This window comes from Cavia porcellus, unplaced genomic scaffold (assembly GCF_034190915.1).
Source record: "Cavia porcellus strain 051 isolate PalLab524CR breed Dunkin Hartley unplaced genomic scaffold, mCavPor4.1 scaffold_11, whole genome shotgun sequence".
In the NCBI taxonomy this organism is placed as follows: domain Eukaryota; kingdom Metazoa; phylum Chordata; class Mammalia; order Rodentia; family Caviidae; genus Cavia; species Cavia porcellus.
The window spans coordinates 74,581,402-74,593,643 of NW_026947494.1; the positions used below are offsets into that span (position 1 = coordinate 74,581,402).

At 35.9% G+C, this 12,242-nt stretch overlaps 1 protein-coding gene across 2 annotated transcripts in view; it reads right to left on the reverse strand.

Annotated features, from left to right (window-relative positions):
• Positions 1–12,242, reverse strand: part of Xkr4 (XK related 4) — a 415,115-nt gene that overhangs the window by 324,261 nt on the left and 78,612 nt on the right. The gene's annotated exons all lie outside the window — the stretch shown is intronic.

Below are 12,242 nucleotides of genomic sequence, written 5' to 3' on the forward strand. Positions count from 1 at the left end.
ACTTGGGGTCACATCAAAGGGCTCCTTCCGTGAACCCTGTGGAAAGAACTGACATGTCCTTAGAAAGCAGATAATGTCTTTAGTCAAAGTCAGAAGGAACAACAGGAACTCTAACAACAAAAATGAGTCAGTGAAGTCCAAAGGCTAAGGGTAGACACAACCTAAGTGACAAAGTCACTATGAATAAATGAAGCATAGTAAACACGCAGAGAGCTGGTCACCCTGTAATACCTTCTGTGTACTGTCTGGGATGGTGGCAGGATTTGGGAGTGGACAGGTGCAGACCACGCAGGTGGCAAAGCCTGTAGGGTCAGGGGTCGCTGGGAAGGCAGTGCATGGAAAACTCATGAAACTTAGGCACAGAAGAGAAAGAGATCCCTCGGAATGCCTTATTTGGTTCCAAAGGACAGGAAGATATTTTCCTATAAAGCCACCAACCAAAGCAAACTCCAGGATAAACCCTAGTAGTGATGTGACTGCCTTACAAACGTGCTCAGCCCCTTATTGCAGTGCTGTGGGGAAGTCTTTTGCCAACACACCCAAAGCTATGGATTATCAATAAGGCTCATCCTTACAAGAGGAAGTGTTGGTAGCAAAAGCAACACTGTACTGTAGCATTCCAAAGGTGGAGGACATTATAGAACAGAGCTGATATTTTGCTATCAATTGATACTCTTCTCAATATCCTCAAAAATAGTAGTTCTGAAGACTGCACATAATGTATGTTTTCACAACACAATGTTGCTCTGGATTCTAGAGTTTAGTTCTTTTTAGTATAGAACACAAACTGCTTTAAAAATATTTGAAGGCTTTTTGCAATTCTATTTTAACATTTCACCAGTTATCTTTCAAAAATAATGATTCCATTTTACATGCATGTATATTTGCTAACTTTTGTCTAAGCCCCACTAAATAGTATCTCCTAAACTCTAGTGATCAAAAGTATCAGCTGAGTTCTTGTTAAAGCTATTAATTTAGTGTCCTGTCACCTGGCCATTCTGAGTGACTCACTGAGGAGGAGGCCTGGGGAGCTGCCTTTGCAGAGGACAAGTAGAGGCCAGTTCAATGACCCACCATGGATGTTCAAGCCCCTTATATAAGATGATGCAATGTTTGCATAGACCTCGTGCAAATCTTTCCATACACTTTAACTCATTTCTAGATGATGCATAATCCTCAACAGAAATGAAATTCAAGTAATGTTTGTACTATATTGTTTAGGGAATGATGACCAAAAAAGTCTGTGACATTTTAATCAGTGGTTGAATCTACTGATTCAGAAATCACTGATACAGAGGCCCAGTTGCATAGAACAAAGTCAGTCTATTTCAGGGGTGTTTAATCGAGCAACACATTTCTTTGGGTTTGTCTTCAGATAAAAGAGTCGATGATCCTTTCCATGGCTGGTATTTTTGTCCTGGTTCAAAAATATCTTTCTGACTACCAAAACTAACGTTCTTTAAGCAATAGGAAACACAGCTTTAGTTGAAATGTGATGAAAGTTCCTGCTATGTGGATTTTCAGGCTATGTGAATATACATTTCTAATTTTCATTTTATAAATATGGAATGCTGTTACTAACTAGCAAAGAAAATGTCACAGTCAAACAATAGCAGAAAAGATGGTATAATGAACAGGAAACCTTAGGGCTGACAAGTATGCATACTTGTACGACAGACATTTATTTATATTTTTTAATTTTTAAATTTATATTTAATTGATTTACAGAATAATACATATCATTTGGGTACATACCAATGTAATATTTTACTCATGGATATATTATGTAACATTTAAATAAGAAGATATATATCTATATCCTCAAACATTATTATTACTTTATGCTGGAAACTTTCTAAATCTTTTCTTCTAGCATTTTAACTCTGCAGGAGTTACCATGACCTGCAGTCACCTTGCTGCATACAGAACTTCTTGCTCCTATTTACCTGTAACTCAGTACTTGGTAGACATTTCTTAAGATGCTTCAGAATATCTGTATCTTTGAAAAGAGGTTTTTAAAAAACACCGTTAGCTGATAATTAGAGTTCTATCTTTTTCAGATTATGCTAGGCGCAGTTAGAAGGCATGTACCTACATATTCTCAGGAAACCACTGGCAAGAGGTAAAGTAGCTTTGGCCATGGTCTAAATTCCACTGATATCACAGTGAATTCTTAGGAGGCCAGGACCGAGGAGAGGAAAGAATGTCCAAGATTCCAACCTGTTAATTTCACTTAGGGCCTTGAAAGATGTATGTTAGATTGCTAGCTCCCAATCGAGGTCATAGAAGAAATCCATCATCTCCTGGCCATCCTGTCACCAAGCACAGAGCTGACTCTCTTTCCTGTTTAACTGAAGAAATAACAATAATTGACATTAGTTGAGTACTTGCTAGAATTTGTATGAAGGAATTTAACTTGCATTGTTTTGTTTAACCTTCCTAATATCCCTATGAGTAGGGACTATTTTTATTCCCATATTACAGATGAAGAAACTGAGGCTCAGTAATAAGACTAAGTAACATGCCCAATTCAGATAATTAATAAATATTATTGCAAATTTATCATCAATCAAAAAATTATGGAAAAGGGATTTAAACCCTAGTACTTTGGTCTTAGATCAACGTGCTTCAGCATTTCTCTATTTTCTTCATAGATAGTCAGTTGGCTAACATCAGGAATTCAACGTTTTTATTTTTAAGAGATATTTTTAAAATGCTTCTTTTGTTAAACACATAAAGGCATGAGGGTTCATCCTTAGAAAAAGGAAAACCCTCAAGTGGATTTTTTTTTGATACTTGGCTTCTTATAGTCACCAAGGAGCACTTTAGAGAAACTGTAAACTATTAGCGGGTTTCAGGCGTTTGAGATAATTTTTGTTTTTTCAGAAGAAATAAGTCATTATTTTCTTGATAAATTCAATTGTTTCTATTTTGAAATAAAATTAAGAACAAATCCAAACTGATTTCAAAGCTAAAAGCTAGACAAGTAAGACAATAAACCCTAATTTCCGGTGAAACACCATCAAATGCTTAAAAAGAAAGTCAGTTGCAAAATACGTTTCACTACCAAATTACAGTTCAAATATAGAGGCTTTATATTCTTATGAATCCAAACCCAAAGGCTTGTTTAAATCTCTGCTTTACAAAATAAACTTAGTGGTGCTACTTTAATAGGTTATTTCTGTTCTTTCAAGAAAATACTGACACTAGGCAGAAGTTAAACTTTTAAGTTCATTTACATTAGAGAAGACAAAATAAGATGCAAAAAAGGGGCTCAGTGGCACAGTGCTTGCCTGACAAGTGCGAGGTTGTGAGTTCGATTTAGGATCCCAAAAAAAAGGTGTACCAAAAAAAGATGCACTTACTGAAGAAAGCTCTTACATACCCATGTAGATAAAATTCATTTCAACTTAAATTTGAATTTTAAAAACGTAAAGCTTTACAATAATTAAGTAAATGCAGAGGACATGCCTCATGAGACCTCCTTGTGACTTTTGATCCATCACAGTATTTTCAGTAACTAGCAATCTGGTCTTGTTGGCTTCTATTTCTTTGTACCTACACAGCTTTTGCTCTCTATATGTGCAGAGTAAGTAAACACAGAGAATTATCCACGATCTAAGAAAATATAAAACTCTCAAATCAGAGATCAGGGAGAAAGCAATAAAAACTTTAAGTACCCTTGAAATGCAGGTATTTTTTGTTGTATAAAGTATTTCCTAAGAATTATTATTAACTTTCTAGTGAAATATTGTGCCTTTTAAAACCAGATCTCAGGAGCATAAGATGGTCATGTTCTTAGGAAGAGAACACTACCCAATTTGACTCTCATGTCTAAAGAGTTCATTAAAGCTCCTTAATAGTGATATGTTCATGCTTGGAGAACCCTGAGAATTTCCAGGTTTGTAACAAACAACTCAGTCTCCAAATCCCTCTGCAGTTTAGATTTTCCATGCATTTACTACGTTTCCTTGGTTCCAGTACTATTAACAGCAGACATGGTTTTCTTTTTGTGTCTCCCACTAGACAGGAGACCCTGTTTGTCTGATCTCAGCCGCATAGAGGGGCAATGCCCGGGAGTCTGGGTCTCTGACAGAGACACAACAGCACAGGACTCAAATCCATGGCATAGATAAGTTACAGTACGCCAGTGCCCTTCCAGCAGTTAGTGAACAGCTGCAAATGAACACGTCACACCTACAAATGCCAAGGCTTTCTGCACTGAATTCTGCACAGCAGATACATATTTTCTCAGACTCAAACAAACATTCTCTATGGATTAGTAACTGTGTTATGCAAATGTTAATGTATTTTTACAAAAAGCACAACTAAGAGAGGCTTATCTTTCATCATAATTATTTCTTTAATAATCATAGCTCATATAATTGCTTATTCCCTAGACACTGGCCGCTTATTTGGTGAATACATAGTTATTGATTGCAAATATAACAATCTATTTCTTCATTAGAATTATTATCTTAATCTAGGAAGCATATTTTTCTTCAGGAAAAGCGGACTGTGTCATGAAGCACATCTGAGCATGAAAAAATTATACATTAGGTATAAAATAATACATTAGGTATAAAATAATCAGATGTATCATCCTTATTTGGATTTTTAAAGCCAAATCTTATTTTCCAGCTTTAACTGATTTCTATCATTTCTTCGGCTTAATTAATACTTTTCTTAGCATAAGCGTGGCCTGTGTTATCTGCAGATAATGTATTATTGGGAGGTAACTCTGACTTACCATTGTTCTGCCCTTTAGGAAATATTACAGTTTTGTTACAAGGGTCAAACTTGTGCTTTTTCTGATCTTTTGCATTATTTTGAAAGATGATTTGTTCCATTGCCAGGTGAGGTGGGACAACTGGATTACCATGTCCACAATTTGCCTGTATCACCATTTGTCTATATTGCGGTGTCTACCACCTTAGAGAGACGTTTATCTTGAGGTAAACATAGAGAACTTTGCTTTAATACAAAGCATTTAACAATTGCCAACTGCGTTAGCTCCCGATCACCATGAACAAGATACATGAGATGTAAGAGGAAGAATTCTGGTTCTAGTTCCGAGGTTTCAGTGCATGATCACTGGCCCCCCTTACTTTCAGCCTATGGCAGCACAGCACATCTTGGAAGAGCATGTGGCAGGGCAACAACGGGAAGCAAAGGAGAGGAGGAGGCAGGGTCCTAATAGCTCCTTCAGGGCACGGCCCCGAGTGATTCCTTTCACTGGGTCCCACCTCCTAAAGGCAAGAAAACTGCATGCTAGGGGTCAGACTGGGCCACACTGTAGTTGACTACACAGCAAAATCCTGTCTCAAAACAAACAAACAAACCAGGTGGATTCAACACTTACACACTGTCCTCAAGGAATTTTCTACTATCAACCCATAAGTGAATAATCTGAAATTTCTGTTATGGTGATGAACCATGTAATTCTTTTCCCTTTAAAAAAAAAAAATCAGGCACCTTTTACCCAACTACAGAAAGTGATGGCAAACCCATAAGAACAGATAATCCTGAATTCCAAATAACACTTCAGTGTTGACAACAGCCTTTCAACAGATGTCAACATAGTTCCATTCTTATTTAGTCTCAATAATAGTGGGAATACTAGCAAAAATGCATCTCACTAGCTCCCGAATTATACTACAATTATTAAGAGATCATTCAGATTGTGGTTTTCTTTCTGTGTCCATCAGAAAACCCAGTGGACATGCAAAATAGGTTCTTAGGAGGAAATGCATGGACACTGGTGATGCAAAGGAGTTAAAGGGAAAATGAGCATTAGGAGGTCCCTGCCCCTAGGAAGTGCTGCCTCAGTGCCATGAGGCAGAGGCACGATTTCTGAACTCAAATATGCTAATCCTGAAAAGATGACAGCTGCATCACACAGTGATAGATGGAATTTGGTTTGAATGATCTTACAAATGGTATTGCCTCAAGCAGTAAAAACAGACCTCCCCCATTTTTCTGACCTCTTTTCATTAAGCTTAACTGTTAAAAATAAATTTATGTCACTGCTTAATAACATAAGGGTTCAGGTCACTTTATATACAAAAACTGTTTGGCTGGCTTTTTATTTTAAATTTCATTATTTAATTTAAACTTATACTGAAGTGGTATAAGTTTAGATGAAACATAATTAATGATTAGCATTAATTATTGATGGTGTTCAGCATTGACTGTCACAGCACTGCTATTCACGGCTTTTTGGAATTAAGTAATTCTAAGTTGCCTATTAAGATTATGTGACTAATAATTATACAGTGATAAAAACTAAAAATAGTTCTACTACTGAGAAAAATAATTTTTATTAACTCAACACAACACACATCCTGGCTATAGGACATGCAAGCTGATATTATCCCTGGAGAAGCATTTCTTTGGAGATTATAAAGCTGACTGCCATTTGCCACAGTTATCCCCGAGACCATCAACACACTTATTTAACCTGCACTTCATGGTGAAACACAGTTTGGCACAGAGATTTACGTAGTTTTCTTCCAAACAAGCACAACAAAATTGTACAAAGAGAGAATGGAACAGAAGGGCTTATATCGATATGCAAGAATAAAGCAGAAAATTCCACATTTCCATTGTGAAACTCAATGACTGGATATTTCCAGAAAGGCGGAAATAAAATTCAGCCAGTGGAGGCATTCAGGTAACTGTGATTTCTATACTAAGAAAAACTAGTGATCCATAAATAGCACAAGTTGCTACTAAACACAAAGAGTGGTAATAACAACAAGACAGAGATGATCTGTGAACAGCTGGCTTCAGTCTGGGCATGTAGAACTAAAGTTGAAAAAAAATCAAATAACACAAATTGGAGAAGAAAAAGGTGCCTTCAAAGGAGCAAAAAAACCTCAGCAGTCACTTACCTGGAGCAAACACTGCTAGACTGTAAGCTAGTGAGAAGATTCTACTAACAAAGGTTTGTCAATAAAGTGGAAAAGCTAAAGTGAGCAAGTAAGAATGGAGAAGTCCCTGCAGATAAAGAGTAGAGAGAGTCACACTTTCCTACAGGATTCCTGTCCACAAACCATAGACCCCTCAGGGAAGTTTGATGAGAACCCCAGAAAGTATTCTTGATGGAGCTGGCTTGAGTAGGAGACAGTAAGCAGCCATCCTAAGTATGTGTACATTGAGCAGAAATTCAAATTATAAAGGCAAAATCTAATAGGATTGAATGGAAGGACAAATACACAATAGATGTCAGAGTTTTCAGCAGTGCATCCTCAGTGCTTTACAGAACAAGTAGGTGGGAAATAAGTCACAATGTGGATGGCCTGAACAGCACTACCTGCATCTTGACCAGGTTGACATTTATAGAACATTCTACACAACAGCAACAGAATAGATATTTTTCTCAAGTACACATGGAACACTCAGCCCAAAAGAATATATTCTGGGCTACAAAATAAACCTTGATAAATTGAAAAGAAGAGAAAGTGCTCAAGTACTTGGATCATAATAGGATTAAGCTCTCTAAATCAATTACAAAAATATGGAAAATCACCACGTATTTGAAAAATTCAAAAACATACTTTAAAATAATCCATGGTCAAAGAGGACATTTTAAGGTACATTTAAAATACTTAAACTTGAAAGAAAATAAAAATACATTATGTAAAAATGTATGGAGCTCAGCAAAAACAGTACTTAGAGATAAATTTGAAGCATTAATGGTTACATTAAGCCTCAAGGCCCTAACCTAAGCTTTCACCATAGGAATCCAAAAGAAAAAGATCAATTTAAATTCAAATAGGCAGAAGATAGAAAACAATGAATTAGAACAGAAATTAATGAAATCAAAAATAGGAAAAGAATGTTTAAAACTTATGGTATCAAAATCTGGTTCTTAATAAAACATATAAAATCATACAATCATTGCTAGACTGAACAAAAAATAAGAGAAAACTAATCATTGGTACCAGAAATGGAAAAGGGTTTACCAGTATCAACCTCACAAACAAATATAGTAATAGGATACTGTGGGAAACTCTATTATTCTAAATTTGACAGCATAAATGAAATAAATCAATTGCTAAAGGACAAAATTTACCTAAGAAGAAACAGACCAGCAGAATATCCTATATCTATTAATAAAACTGAATTAAAATTAAAAATCTTCTAAAAACAAAATCTATTTTCAGATGGCTGCATTGGTCTCTACCGCATATGTGATTTAGCAAGGTTATAGAATAAAAAGTCAACACAGAAACATCAATCTTATTCCTAAATGCCAGCAGTGAATAACTGGGATGGAAGAGGGTTGAATAAACACCACAATAGCAAGGAATGAACATAGAAGCAAGCAAATGTGTTCAAGAAGAAAATATGTAGATATAAATCTAATAAAATGCATGCAATACTGAGGTGACAAAATGACCACTAACAATATTTAAAAATTAAATAGTTAAATTCCATATCCATGGATAGAGATACTAAATTTTTACATCTCAGCTTTTCCAAAACTGACCTATATATTCTATATGATCAAAATTGAGTCTCAGAAAGCTTTTTTGGGATGTTAACAAGTTCATTTTAAGTTTATATGAACAGCAAAAGGTTCAAAAACAGCTATATCCAGTAATCAAATTGTAAATTTTCGTAACTTACTATAAATCTATATTAATCAAGGCTGTGTGGTATTGGTCAACCACAGACACATAGATCTCTGGAACAAAATAAAGAGGCCAGAAATAAATGCATGCAAATATAGACAATTAACTTTTGATGAAGCCAGAAACACATGTAAGTATATGTACATACATTAATACAATGAGTCCTCTATATCTGCATATTGTATATTCCTGGATGCAGCTATTCATGGGTGGGAAATACTTAGAAATTGCTGGTAGTTAACATACACAGTCTTTTTTGCTCTTGTCATTATTACTTAATCAATATATTGTAGTAGCCGTTTATATACCATTTATATGTATTGAGTATTATAGGTAATTTAAAGATGATTTAAAGTATATAGGAGTACATGGGAGTTATGTGCAAATACTATGCCATTTTATAAAGAAACATAGGCAGCTGTACTAGGTATCAACATGAGTTTGGAACGAGCCCCCTGGCAATACTAAGGAACAACTGTGTTGTACATGAATTCCCTAACTGCTTAAAAGAGGCCAAAAATCAGTGACCGCCCAACTTGTGACCACCATAATTAGTGCTCATATTTTGGATTCTAAATAGCATCCTCAGTAAATCAAGCTCAAGCTTTCTTAAAACAAATTGCTGAGTATAGGACTGGGGCAGGAAACAATACTAGAGCATCTTGGTGTGCCTAAAGTGAGAAGCCTGGCAGACATCTCGACTGGCATGCAGTATCGTCTGACCAATTCCATTAGGAAGGCACGTACACAACATGTAACCTGATAGGACGTGATGAGAACTTCCCCTATTCAGTATGCTCCCCTCAAACCTCTAATCTTGGCATAATCATGAGAAAACATGAGATAAAGCCAAACAAGTATTTTTTATAAAGCATCAAAGTCATGAAACATAAGTAAAGATGGAAGAATTTAAAGAGACTGAGAAGAAATTAAGGAAACACAGGACAATTTGTAGTATCCATGATCAGACCCCCAAAACAAGAAAAGAACATCAGTGGCAAAATCTAAATAATGCCCATAGTTTATTTAATTGCATTGTATCATACATTAACTACATGTAATATATTAATTATACTATCATTGAATTTTCAGTTTTGATAATTATATCATGCTTAGAAAAGATAATAGCAGTAAAAAGATTTCATTTTAATTTTTGGAAATTATACCATGGTCATGTAAGGTGTTAGAAAGGCATTCTAGGTGTGGATTATACCAGAATTCATTCTACTATCTTTGCAACTTTTCCACATGTCTACAATTATTTGTCCAATTAAAAACTGTGACTTACTCAAGAAACTCTGACCCACATTGTGTGGTAGCCTGAAATATGTGCACATGTTTACATCTTTAGACATAAGAAAAATGCACAGCAGAGTGACAGTGCTCACAGCCTTGAGCAGTATCAGCCCTGAGGACCCGTCCAGGAATCATAACCTACAGCAAGCATCTATGAGCACAGGGTAGTGCAGGGTCGTGTACAACCCCAGCCCTCGGGAGGTCTTACTTTTCCATATTAAAACTCCACAAAAACTAGTCATTTTAATCCAACATAATGCTATGAAAAGTAATGGCATGGAACAATTAATTCAGCCTGATGAACTGCACGAAAGATTCATAGGAAGACTTTTAAATGGGTTGGGTCTCAAATTACCAAGTGCAGAAATGCTCATCTTCTATGTGTCTCATTGCTTTATCTGCACCTCTAGCGCCCTCACAAGTCAGTCTCTGAGTGTGCCAAGTCCATCGCTCTGCTTCTGCTCCCTTCATCTTTCTCCCCACTCTGTCCGCCCAATGACTGTTCTCAGCTATGACTCACAGGAATGAAGCAGGCTCCGTATAAGGTTTACCTGCTTCTCAGTCTTCATGCTGCTTCCTAGGTGATCATTCTAAGTGAGCACAATTTATTAACTCCATACATATTTATCAGATGCCTACTGTATTATCAGGTAGTGGGCCCTTGGCTTGCTTAAAATATTTCAGTGAAAATCCTCAATAAGTATTCCTGGAAGAATGAAAGAAAGGAGGACATAAAAGAAGAGAAGGGAGCAGAAGAGAAGAGAGAGGGAAAAAGAGGACTGTAACACGCAGCACATGGAGGATAAGGTGCGGGGTTTGTGGAATGACTCTCAGAAAGACCACATACGAGATTCATATGGTGCTGGGGATTTAGCCCAGCGGCATAAATGTCTGCCTGGCAAGCACGAGGTAGTGAGTTCGATCCCTGGTACCAAAAAAAAAAAAAAAAAAAAAAAAAAAAAAAAAAGATTCATATGGTTCCACAGGAGATTATGTCACTGAAAAGTTCAAGGCCAAAATGAGACATACACAACAGAGAAGCCTCAGCAATGCTAACATTAGTCAATTAATTCTGCAAAAGCATGGAGAATCTAGATGCTTACTTGACAATCAAGCCTAAGTACTAGGATAACATCAGAAACCAGAGTAGGGATGATAAATTAGATTCAGTTCATTTAGCTGGAATTGCAAATGTACTCTTTGAAACATAGTAGGAACTTCAATCTACTTAGAGAAGACCTGCCATAGGTCTCTTAAATCCAAATGTATGCTAATTTTTAAGGGCTCATGAATCAATTTGCATTAATACCATCAAATATTCGCGTTTTTCATCAGTACTACTCTTTGGCAAGTTTGTTGTGGTTTTTGTCAGGTAACTTCTCATTATTTGCAAGCAAAGTAAATTTTTATTTTTGTAAATAAGAAAGTTTGAATAAATAGAATTAATTATGCAAAATATATGACATTGTTTTTCACAAATAATGGGCATCCCAGAAAAAACTCTCAGAGAGGAAGCTTTGTAAGAGTATTTGTACATTTGCTCTCCTTGGCAAAAACTTGGATATATCACTTGTGTATCCCTCCAACCCATGCTCTTCCACATACAGCTGTATTCCTGAAGCTATGCCTACAGAAACAATATCAAATCAATTAACACTCAGCAAACACTTCAAGTTATGATTCCATTGATGGTATAAAGTATGCTCATACTCAGAAGTTTTCTCTTACCCAATCAATCTAAGATGACTTAGTTCACTTGAACCTGTATTTGATTCAAATAGAAAAGTTTATTATGTGTGTGTTGACATTAAAATACACCTCAATATGCCTATAATTATAATGATAAAATAATATTGGGCAAACAGCACTGCACAAAAATGATGACTATAGTCAAGTCCAAAAGAACTGGTTACCCTCATGTCTGGCAGAGGAGAAGGATACTGTCTTTTAAAGAATTCTTAACTATTCTCACCTTTTACTGAAAAGAGAATATGACTATATTGATGTAATTTTGTGATATGATATTAATGCAGATGGCACAAAATAAAAAGAAAACAAAGCTGACAGGTTTCCTACACTAAGCCATTGTACTGGCCAGTGTTCTGTTTATCACTGTCCATTCTGTATCATTCTGTACATCTGAGAATCCAGTGAAAAGCTGTGTTATTATCATTGCAGCAAAAATAAACATGCACATTTTTTCAGTGAAAAATGTTGAAAATAAATAACCTATTTCCAGTTAGCTGTGTCTTTGACATTTACAGAACTAAATGCAAAGCTGAAACTTATCCCTGACTCTTGTACAAA